Source organism: Pseudomyrmex gracilis, unplaced genomic scaffold (assembly GCF_002006095.1).
Source record: "Pseudomyrmex gracilis isolate BER0280 unplaced genomic scaffold, ASM200609v1 scaffold_2701, whole genome shotgun sequence".
Taxonomy (NCBI): domain Eukaryota; kingdom Metazoa; phylum Arthropoda; class Insecta; order Hymenoptera; family Formicidae; genus Pseudomyrmex; species Pseudomyrmex gracilis.
This window is the reverse complement of record NW_018023285.1, coordinates 1,545-10,002: the sequence shown is the minus strand read 5'-3', so window position 1 is coordinate 10,002 and position 8,458 is coordinate 1,545. Positions and strand designations below refer to the sequence as shown.

The 8,458-nt window shown below is 36.9% G+C and overlaps 1 pseudogene; it reads right to left on the bottom strand.

Annotated features, from left to right (window-relative positions):
- Positions 1-315: 315 nt before the first annotated feature.
- On the bottom strand, positions 316-1,544 carry LOC109862943 (annotated as a pseudogene).
- Between the last annotated feature and the right edge of the window lie 6,914 nt (positions 1,545-8,458).

Below are 8,458 nucleotides of genomic sequence, written 5' to 3'. Positions count from 1 at the left end.
TTTTTTAGATTCTAGTAACATAAATAAATATAGGACTTTTTTCTATAAAATTTTTGTACAAACTCTTTTTTATATCTCTAATCATTTTTGAGAGAAATTGAGAAAAATTAAAAGCCACTCTACATATGAGGGGTGATTTTATCCCGTAAAACCGTTTTTTAGCAGCAACGCAAGATCTCAATACTCATTTATTGACCTCCCTTACATGTGTGCAAAGTTTCATCAGAATCAGAACGTTCGGGTTCGCGAGGATCCTTTGTATTAAGTCCTAAGAAATGTTTAGAAAAAAGAGTATGGTGACACCAGTACATATTGTTAAAAATTAAATATTAAAAAACATTTATTTAAAGCGTAGCCAGTAATAAGAGAGAATCAGTGAATGAATCCTTCAATAATTGAGAATACAGCTCTTATAAATAGGACATAATGGAAACGGGTTACAACGTAGTCTGTGTCATGTACTACAATATTAATTGATGAATTTGATAGTAAAAAATCAGTTAATCTTCCTATGGTAAATATAAATACAAATTCCAAAAATCATAAAAGAGTAGAGTGTATATTTATTTTATTTTTGTGCAAGGTATTAATTCATCTACAGAGTTTATTTTTTGTGGGAACAGCAATAATCATTGTTGCTGAGATGAAATAAGCTTGACGCCAATTATTTCTACTGTAAAGATATGATGGGCTCATACAATGAATCCTAGGAATCTAATTGCTATTATTGCTTACAATATTCCTAAGTATCCGAATGGTTCTGTTTTACTTTTTTCACTTATAATGATATAAGAGATTATTCCAAATCGTGGTAAGATTAAAATATAAACTTTTTGATGTCCAAAAAATCAGAATAAATATTGGTATAGGATTGAGTCTCCCCTTTCTGAGAGATCACAAAATAATGTATTAAAATATTGATCTGTTTAAAGCATAGTGATTGCACCAGCTAGCACAGGTAGTGATACAAAAAGCAGAATAGCTGTAGTTAAGATAAATCAAACTATAAAAGGAGTTTTGTCTAGAGAACAATTTTTATAAATTATATTAATAATTGTAGAGATGAAGTTAGCTCCTATAAGTGAAGAAATTTCTGCAATATGTAGACAAAAAATTGCTAAAGCTATTGACGCATTTCTGTGAAAAATATTTGAAGATAGAGGAGGGTAAGTTCAACCAGTTCCAACACCGGAGCTAATAAATTGTCTTAAAGTAAAAAGTATAATAGACGAGGCGAGAAGTCAGACTCTTATGGTAGTTATTTGTGAGTAAGCTTTGTCTGCTGACACAATCATTAACGACACAAGGAAATTTCCAAATCCTCCAATTATAAATGGCATAAGTATAAAAACAATTATAATAAATGCGTGTCCTTTTACAATAGAATTAGAAAGTTGGTCATTGTTAATGATTGCTCCGCATGATCCAAGTTTAATTCGAATATTTATTTCTATTGATGACTTGATCATACCTACTCATATGGCAAATATAAAGTAGAAAATTCAGATACCTTTATGATGCGTTAAATATAGTCATTTGTTCATTATATATTTATATATATATAGTGGTAGTAAATTCAATGTTAAAAACTAGAGTGTTATGTCTAATTTAAGTACTAAATTGTAAATTTATTTAAGAAATAATTTTCTAAGATTAAAGAAATTTTCGGGTATTTAATTTTTGAATATAAGCTTAGTTAATAAATATTTAGTTAATAATTATATAGTTTATAGTAAAAATTTTAAATTGCAAATTTAAAGATATTAGTTTTGATGAAANTGTTTAAGATTTATAAAACGTATAGTTTTTAATTCTTCTTTTTACTTTTTAATTTTTTAACTAGTTTTTAAAGTTGTGAATTATTTGAAGATAAAAAAACAAAATGGTGGCATTGTTGCTAAGTTTATTATTAGTAATGCAACTATTGAATTAAATTTTTTGATAGTGTGTTGCAAAAATGTGAGAGGTTTTGGTTTTATTCAAAATCAAACTAATTATAAGTAAAATGGTAAAGTGAGTGAAACAGTATATAAATCATATGTAATGTTTCAATTAAATATGTATAATAATATATCTTGTTTTATTCGTTAAAGAATCTGTAAGTAAGATTTTCATTTTATTGTTAATTATAAAAACAAGAGAAACAATTCTTGTTATAAGTATTAAGTATATAAAGATTAATCTTGTAATCTCTGTAATATAAAAAATAATAAGTGGATGCAATTTCTGTAAAGTTAGTAAAAGTGCAATTGCCTGCCAGTTTATAAATTTGCTTAAGGAAGTTATTCATAAATAGAAAGGGGGGATTCCAACTTTTAAAAATAGAGATAATATTAATATTGAATGTTTTAAACTTAAAAATACTGAGTTGATAATTATGGCAAACAGTATAATTAAGGATGCTACAACTTGGACTAGAAGATAGATAAAAATAATTATATTATAATTATTTTTCCTTTAATTATTATAAGTATGTACCTGATTAATATGAAATTATTAATTTCGATAATAAATCAAATTTAGATTATGCTAGATAATATCATTGTTATTAGGAATCTAAAAATTAATGAAGGTAAGATAATGATATTAAAAAATAAGTTAATTTTATAATTTAAAAGTTTATTAAAAAGTACAATTTTAAGGTTTCCTTAATTATAAACAAATAAGTAGTAAAAACTTGTAAAAATTGAAACTATAAATGGAAGGGCCAATAGAGTCGTTTTCAGGATGTTGTGCAGTAATAAACGTGCATGTATATATATATACAGGGTGTCCCAGAATTGGTTTAACATCTCTCGTAGGCAGGTAGAAGGAATAAAACTGAGTCGAAAAGTCCTATACCATTTTGCTAGATTCGCAATAGTTACTGAAATTTTAATTCACAAAGATCCGCGAATAAGCATGCATCGGGCTGTCTTACGCGCGTAAAACAGCCCAGTGCGCTTCGCGCGCTAACGGTGTTACCCATAGCGACATATGGGAGGAGCTAATATAACAGCATATACTATAACATATACATATTAAAATGTAATTGTGTGAAGCGCGCTGGGCTGTCCTCCGCGCGTAAGACAGCCTGATGCACGCTTATTCGCGAATCTTTGTTAATTAAAATCTCAGTAACTATTGCGAATCTAGCAAAATGGTATAGGACTTTTNGACTCAGTTTTATTCCTTCTACCTGCCTACGAGAGATGTTAAACCAATTCTGGGACACCCTGTATATATATACACATGTATGAATTCACATGTAAATTATTTTTACTTGTGGGGTTTTTGAAGTGAAATTTCAATTTCTTGACTCATACAGTATGCTAGATTTGCATCTCATATATGAAAGATCTCAGATACCTCTTTAACTATGTTACGTCCCAGAAGCCGGGTCACGGTCTTGCGGTCCTTTACACCTGCCGGACGTACGTCTTCACTTTTTGGTCAACCCTGGGGCTTTACCAGGGCGGAGGATAAAGATATGACCGGGAGATGGGATAGGGTCTTCTGTTTCGGATTAAATCGAAAGGCCGTCACGTATGTACACCGTGAGGCCCTGGAGCGTATAAAAATCGTCGGTGTGTTCCGCGATAAAATCAATGTAGGCAAAGTGGCACTTCTCGCACTCTTCTACTGGTCGATATATCGTTAAATTTCGCGAGCACTATTTAACAAACTCAAAGTCAGATTCGATCTGCGCACGCAAGGTTATCCTAAGTGTAGACGCAAAAAAAAACTATTCTAGGGCTAAAATATTTTCAGTCCCAAAAAAAATTAAAATATTCTAAGTTCTGACGCGAAAAAATTTAAATATTCTAAGTACCGACACAAAAAAAATTGAAATATTCTAAGTCCCGACTAAAAAAAATTATTCTGAACTGACGTTTTCGCGAAACGAACTGAACAGGATGAATCTCAGAGACAGACTGTGTGTCCGGACCGGTCGCTCCGGCCGTTTCTATAGCGTCCCAAATACGCTGACACTGCACGGTCCCACGGGTCCAGCGGTCTCCGGCTCCTGGTCAACGGTCTCGCGGCGGCCAACGGTACGCGTTCCCACGCGTCCCTTATCTTGGCGCGTGCCTTATCTCTACTTCAGGCCGTCTGCCCGGCCAAGCCAGTGACCCTGGCCCTTCACAAGCGAACTTTGCCGTGGAAACACTTCGCGCACGAATATTACAGAATATGTTACGTTTTGCCTAAATTATCTAAATATTAATTAAAAAGTTAATTGCACATTTAAGACTACTGAACTAATTTACAAAACGCTAATACTGCTACTTGTTTAACTATTATACAGATCGATAGATATATATGCGGTTACATTAACAAAGCAAAATGTAATTATTATGGCAAAATTAGAAAAACGTAAATTATAGAAACTATTATAATAATGTAGAATTACTTAATAAAGACACGGGGTAATAATAATTACCTCCTAACACAAGGAATCATACTAACAGCAGTAACCACCACCGGGAAGTTGAAAAGTTTCCGAAAAGTCCCGGAATTTGTCAAGAAATATTTTGACGAACACAAATCTTTTGTTCATTAACACATGCTGTGTTCAATGACACATAATCGATATTGTAAATTTAGGATATCTCGAGAACTAAGACAACTAGGGCAAAACTAATTTTAGAGAAGCCCTTCATCTACTGGTTTGTAAATTATGGCGATGAGTGAAAATAAGCAATTTAAATATCTCGGGAACCATAAGAGTTATCGAAAAACGGTTTTTTTATCCTTTATTCTATTACTTGAATGCAAAATACCACGTAATAAAAAGTTGATAATTTTAATTATTTAAACAATTGTTTGTTACCAACAATAGTTAGACGTTTCGAACCACACTGATATTTTGCAGTTTTTTACGCTGAAGACAATAGTGCAAACCGGGTTTTTTTATCTCTTTTACTTTCTGAAATACTAATTTTGCAACTTACGGGTTGCCGCCTGGTTCTGACCTGAGTTACTTAACTTATGACTAACGGTAACAGAAACATGATGATAACTAACACGGGTTGATAAATTATTTGGAAACTTGGTTTTTGGCAAATGTTAATTTACCGACCGTGGCAAATGTTTAAGTACGGTAAAATGATGGTACTGGTAACATTATCAACTCTGGTACTTGAAAGGAACGGAGGTTATTAGTAGAACCCGTTACCGACATGAGTTACCTCTTAACTTTGTGTCTTTTGGCTTATTTTACCGTACTCGCATCTATTCGAAGTCTATATGCTATGGTCAAGAAGCGTAAAGCCTAAACGCGGTGTTTTTAAGGAAGACTCTTTTGACCAATCATAACACTTTTTGATTTCTATCCGAATTTTTGTAGTGATTTTTTGAACGAGACTTACCGAGTGGTACTCACACAGATTTAAGGAGCTAAAAGACGCGATAAAGCTACTGACCAATCAGATCGTTTCTCGATCTTTTGACCATGTTCCTGAACGTACTTTTAAGAAAGAGTTAGTGGACCTTACTTGCAGGCCTCCAAAAAGTCCAGAAATTGCAACAAAATTACTGACCAATCAAACGCGTTTTACTAAACTGGTTGACCAATGAGATTTCTTTTATCTCTTTCAATGGTTTAAAACATGAATTTCACGAACAAGCTAACTTGGCGTAGTTGCTACGTGCTTTGTCAACTAGTACGGCAAGTTTTTGCATTTCAGCCAATCAGATTGTTTGTCACCAGGCAATCAGCCAATCAGATGTTTTTACTGATTTTGACCGACTTCCTGAACAAATTTTAAAGAAAGCAACAGTTGTCGCCACTTGTAGGAGTTTAGAGACTTAGAATTGTCAGAAAACTGTCTTGACCAGTCAGATGATTTTACGGGTTTTTAACCAACTTTTCGGTCGATTTTTAGGAAAAGAACTATGGGAGAAGACTTACAAGGACCTGATGAGTCAAAATCCACGATAAAACGACTGACCAATCAGATTGCTTATTACTAGGAAGACAACCAATCAGATTGTATCATAAAGTAAAACAGCTAAATTTTACTCGTAGGCTAACAAAACGTGTAGTATACGTTAAAAGCAGTTATATGAACACAATGAATGCAAAACAACAGTGAAAACGACACTTGCAAAATTGGTAGGTACAAAACGCGACTCGGAGTAGTAAATTCTTAAGTTTAGGTGATGACACAGTGGTTCGGACTGTAGTTTAACGTCTTTGCGGACGCTTGACAATGGGAGATACTACTGACTATAATAAAATAAGATAACAAGAGAAAAATAGAGACTAAAAAAGAACAATGTAAATCGGGTCACCCGGTGCTCACCATGGCCACGTCTACGGACGTGACACCTCCCCCCTTAACTTAATCGTGGGATTGCAAAGCCTCCTGCGATTGGCGCTTTTGCACGGTGCGGATGCTGTTTGCTAGAATGGGGCATCTTCTTGCAATTTTGCCGACGTTGGTCCTTGGGTTGAATGATGTCCTTGATAGTGGTTCTTGTGGATCCTCAGAATCTTATCGGCGTACCGTCAGAGGGATTGGTTCCTCGGTAGGTTTTCTGGATTTTGCCAACAGAAGATGCGTGATGGAGCTCCACACCGCTTCTAGCAGTGTAGCACTCCATCCAAAGACGGCGTGCAGCGCGTAACCTCTGATGACAGTGTTGATGCAGGCCTGTAGTGCTTTGACCAGCATAGACACCATTATTACTCCAGCACTGGCTGATCCGAAGGTGACAAACTCTTGCCAGATCCGCCTGATGGCGTTGGTCGTTATGTGCTCCACGTCTGCTTCCTTAAGAAGTCCGGTCAGAGATATGGTGTTCTGCGGAACATAACGCCCAGTGGCTCCTCTGGCCATGGTATGAAGAAGTGCCGGTTTTTTTGCCGGGAACATCAGGTGGTCTTTTAAGTTGTCGAGGTCCGCCTGACAGTATATTCCCGAGGTGGCCAATGATCTTGCGTCTACGTATTTCCACGTAGGCTTCTTCATCGGCTGTAGGTCTTGTGGTGCTACCGTTTCAACTGGTTTTGGCGACAGTTGATACCAGGTGTTGTCAATTACATACATCGATGGCAACACTGATCTACACACTCTGACCGTCCCCGTCTTGAGAAGGATGTGAGTCTTTGGCATGAGGAAGTAAGACACGTTTTGGTAGGAAACCGGAAGTTCGTTATAACATTCGTCAGTGTGGCGTACCACAACGGCAACGGGTGCGCACTTTACAACATGCACTGACTCACCCGCCGTTACTGCCACGTAACCGGGCTGTTTCATCAAGTTGTACGCAAACTCGTCAGGTACCAAGCTGGCAAACACGAGCAGATTTTTGAGGACCTGTTGTTCCAGAGCGCACTTCTGTTTCAACACGTCTTGGTACAGTGTTGTTAATTGCTGACGATCGTGCTTTTCAACGTATATAAACTTAAAGTTTACATACGTAAAAATGTTCAAGTTCTTTACTGAAAGTTTCCTCCGCGTGAATACTTCGTCTTTTTGTGCTTTCAATACAAATAACTTTGGATGTTCCGTCTTGATAAGTTTATAACCGCAAACGGACTGCTCGCCGTGTCCTCCGGTCAACGCAAAGGTGATGTTGTCTGTTGTTACAGTGTACACTTTCGGTGTATCCGGTGTTAGTGGAAGTAGCTTGACAGTTGTTCCCTCGTACAGGACATCGTACTGGTGGAACTTGCAGTCGCTGACCGGCATTTCTGCCCAAAATGCATTTCTATTTTCGTCGGTCAAACAGGACCCTTTTGACAGAGCGCAGGTGGTCTGGTCTCGCAGAATCACCCGATCCAGCTGAACCGTTGCTGTATACTCAGATATCAGTATTCTCACAGATGCCTGGACAACTACGTTGTCCCAGGTGCCATAAGGGTCCGAGTACTGTGTCCCGGAACACCGGCCGTCAACTCCTATGGATCCTGCCAAATTGATACTTCGATACGTTGTACTATTTGGGGTGAGTCCGTCCACTTGAACAGCGGGCATTAGTGCCAGCATGCCCGTGGTATGTGCTGCCTGACACGTGTCCATAGATAAATTTAGTAGGTAAATCCTTTGACCGTTTTGCACAACCGAGGTATGAGAGTGCATTCCACAATAGAAAATTGCCTGGTCTATTTCGACCCTGCACTGGATAACTTGTGTCCGATCATACTCGGACAACTGGAGCAGTTGCACAGTAATCTTGACAGGTGTTGCTTGAGCTGATGGCAGGTCGCAGTCTCCGACATTTAACAAGGAAAATGTGGTCACATTGGCCGCTGTTCCGCCGCAATTGTACCCAAGGATTGCAGTCGACGAAAGAACCTGAAATCCGACCAGGATCGTGAATAGCTCAAGTACCGTCGTTGTCGACATCTGCAACAGAAGCCCCGCCCAACTTAGCCTTTCGCAGCTTGTTCATATGGACGATTTTGGTCTGGTTTTGTATTTGAATTTTTACATTATTATTCGTCACCACTTCTAGGACCACATGCGGC